Here is a 3,871-nt window from a genome sequence, read left to right as displayed (position 1 = left end):
TGACCACAACCCAAGCAAGATGCTCCTAATTTATAGGGACCTTAGGGTAGTTGGCCTCTTTTTCTCCTTGCCTGTCTTCTTGGTGAGAGGCCTTCCATGCTGTTACTCAGGCAACCTTGTTTGTCAGAGTTGCCCTGCCCCTTGTTCTGGGGGATGGGCTCAGTGAAAACCATTTTTGGGGGGCTTTTGTTCTATGGTGGTTTTCCCTGGTGGGTTTCTGCATCTCTTCTGAGAGTCAGAGCAGAAGAGATCTTTTCTAACCCCCTGCCTCAGAACAGAGAGATCACAGTCTCTTCTTCAGTGAGCTCTCCAAGTCACACTATCACTCTTTCTGTCTGTGCTGCTATAAACTGCAGCATTCTGGGTTGTGCCCCCTTCAGGAGCATTCCTAGTCCTCACCTCCAGGTCAGGGTTCGTCTCTGCCCTTTGTGCTTCTAAAACTGCCAGCTACCCTCAGTTCAAACACGCAGCCCTGTTGCTCCAGGTTTCAGTCCAGGGGGCTGCCCTAAAGTCCTTTCCACATCACTACCTGTCTGTGAGTCTGTACCCAGTCCCCAGCATGGGAGGCTATCGTTCACCAGTGGTGCAGGATCCCCATGGCTCCCTCCCCCTTCCATTTATCTTCCAATATGTGCCTGTGGAATCATGGCTCCCAGCTTCCTACCTCGAAACCAACCACGTATTATATTCTGTTTGTAGAGATCCAGATCTATCTTCTTACATCTCAGGCTGATTTCATGGGTGTTCAGAGTGGTCTGGTAGATATCCAGCTCAATTCTGGGGACAAGTTGGAATAGGTCCCCCTACACTTTTGCCATCTTTTCTTCTTCCTTGGACCACATCCTTTTCCATTCATCTGTTGAAGGACATCTCAGCTCTTTTCACAGTTTGGCTATTGTGGACATTGCTGCTATGAAGATCGGAGTTTATATGGCCCTTCTTTTCACCACTTCTGTGTCTTTGGGGTAAATACCCAGTAGTAGCTGGATTATAGGGTAGCTCTCTTTTTAATTTTGGGGGGAACCTCTACACTATTTTCCAAAGTGGCTGTACCAACTTGCATTCCCACCAACAGTGTAAGAGGGTTCCCCTTTCTCTACAACCTCTCCAACATTTGTTGTTTCTTGTCTTGTCAATTTTTGTCATTCTAACTGGTGTAAGGTGGTATCTCAATGTGGTTTTTATTTGAATTTCCATGATGGTCTGGTTTTGTCTTGTTTCATTTTTTTCTTCTCTTCCCCTATGATCCTCTGCCTTATTTCTTAAACTCCACATATCAGTGAAGACTTTTAAATGCATGCATTTAACAATGTTTTCATTGACTGCCTACTATAAACTAGAAATTGTTCTAACTCAGATAATCTTGCAGTGTTCTTACAAGTTACTTTTTACAAAGTTACTTCTGCAAACACATTTATAATCTATATTAGTTAGTAGAAAAAGATGATAACTAACTTTTATTTAGAATTTATTATGTTACATACTAATCAAAGTGCTTTACATGTATTAACTCTCCAAACAATTCTATTGTGGACACTATTATTATTATAATTTTATAAATGAAACAGCTAAGAACAGAAAGGTTAAAGCAACTTCCCTAAGACTACAGAGCTAGTGAATGATAGAGTTATGATTCAAATCTAAAATGCCTGTCTTAATCACTGTGCTAGACTGAGATGATCAAATACCTTTCTTCTGAAGCATGAATATGGTCCTAGTGAAATAGAGTAGCTTTGTAATTTTTCTTGAGAAGAAGGCAGAAAAAAAGGCAGAACAATACACAAAAACAGAAGTAGAAGGGAATCAAATCTAAGCCTTCTTCATAAACTTGCTGGCCTTTTTTTTGAAGTCAGAACAGGCAATCATCCTCTTTATACCACAATGAGATAATTATCCCTCACATTTGTGTAACAATATATAAATCCCTTCCAAACCTGTTCTTTTATATAAAAATCATAGAAGTTCACAGAATTTGTATTATTTTCTCTATAGATGAAGAAACTGAAGCACAAAAAGTGTAAATTTCAAAGTTACACAGATAATTTTTATCTAATTATTTGTATTTTAGTCTGGTTTTTGTAAATCCCTTGATATATTTATCATTTTAGCCTTATCCAGACAAGAAAAAAGGTGAGATAAAATAACTGTGGAAAAGGAACACTAAATTTGCTGATTTTTTCTTAGCCTTACCAACAAATTATAATGAGGAAGCAGAAGAGACAGATAGATTTGACATGCAGTATAACCTAAAGACATCACCATTCCTTAAATGCTATTAACAATAGCTAGGTCTCACACTTTTATGGGAATTTATATAAAACATTCTTATTTTTCCATTTTCATAGCACTTTAATGCCTGTTTTATCTTCCCCAGTTTGACTCTGAGGAGATTATTTAAAATTTAAAAATGAAAGAGAATTCATGCTTTATCAGTTTTGGTGCCCCACATGAGAGCATGAAAGTGTCAGCACTTAGGAAAAAGCTATGGATGCTTACAAACCTACACAGCTGAAGAAGGGCTTAGAATGGAAAGAGATTACTTGATCAACAATCCACAGACATAAAGAGAAGAAAATGAAACCTGCTCAAATGTTGAAAATAGTGACACATATAAAAAATGTGTCTTGGGGGCTTTTCTCTCTTACGGTTTTACCTGTTATAAAGAAGGGAGCATACAAGAAATAAGTAATACTTGTAAATTTATAGGAGATATGTTTCTTAGCAAGGAGCTATTCAAAGTAATAATTGATATCACTGAACAAAATTCTATAGCATTGATCCAGGAAATATTAACCCTAGAACTGTCCACATACTGAGGAAATCCATGTTCCAAAAATTCTTATATATGGAGGAAGCAACAATCACAGGTTCAAGCTTGTGAATATATTCTAAATGTGACAATATCAGAATGGAAAGAAAGAATAGAAAATGAGTATCTGCGGGAAGTAAGCAAATTCTTATATGAATCAAGAGAGACTTCAGACAACTTCTGAATCCAGCATTCTCCATATCCTACTATTTAAGGAAATGTGTTCCAACTATACCATCCTTGTCTCTTAAAATGGTGGTCATGCCAAATTAACTGTTATGTAAATAAAACCGTATTTGTTTATTAAGCACCTACTGCAGGCAGAGCCCCGTGTTAGTCTTAGTAGCAGTAATACAAGATGAAGTATCACTCATATTTTTTTTCATGCCTAAGGCCTTGAAAGGGAATCTAAAAATTTTAAAAGAATTGTTGCTACGTCGAACTCTATAAAAACATCTGGACAAAAGACATCACAGTATAGAACCTTACTTAAGTGAAAACTGAGACCTCCAAAAAATACAGCATTGTTATGTCACATAGAAATTGTAACTATATCAGCAAAATCTATGGTTTCAGGGACAAGAGCATCTTAAACCAAATAATGTCCATGAGCTTTGCACAGTGGCAGTATCATAGCCGATGTGGTTTATCCGAGGTGCGATTATTGCTAATTGAAAACTTTTCCCAAATATGTCCATGAGAACTCATCATGGCCATGGACACTAAGTGCAAGGAAAATGCCTCTGGACACAATTTCACAAGCAGTGCAATTTTTAGTCATTAGCAAAGGCTTCATGGAAGATTTGTTTGTGAACGTTACAGAAAAATCCTGTGACCATACTAGAAAAACATACTGAAGACCCTAAATGTGCTGGGTATTTGTTTGTACTGAAGAGATTTGCTTTAAAAATATTTAGAGGTCATGCACTATCAGAGATGGTGAAACACAGAGCAGTATACCTTATTATTATTATTAATATAACCTCATTTTTATCCTTTATCCCTGTCTTTATGATCTGAAGGAATATATATTATTGGAAAATTATCAAATAGGGGCGCCTG

General features: G+C 37.2%; 1 non-coding gene across 1 annotated transcript; it reads left to right on the top strand.

Moving 5' to 3' along the window:
- The first annotated feature begins 3,419 nt into the window (after window positions 1-3,419).
- Window positions 3,420-3,566, top strand: LOC123851267 (U4 spliceosomal RNA). Its single transcript, XR_006792520.1, has one exon. It is a non-coding gene; the product is annotated as a U4 spliceosomal RNA (small nuclear RNA).
- The last annotated feature ends 305 nt before the right edge of the window (window positions 3,567-3,871 follow it).

Source organism: Mirounga angustirostris, unplaced genomic scaffold (genome assembly GCF_029215605.1).
Source record: "Mirounga angustirostris isolate CCGP_5_RB_7025 unplaced genomic scaffold, mMirAng1.0.hap1 SCAF_11, whole genome shotgun sequence".
In the NCBI taxonomy this organism is placed as follows: domain Eukaryota; kingdom Metazoa; phylum Chordata; class Mammalia; order Carnivora; family Phocidae; genus Mirounga; species Mirounga angustirostris.
Note: the sequence above shows the minus strand (reverse complement) of the source record. Positions and strands in the feature narration are given on the sequence as shown.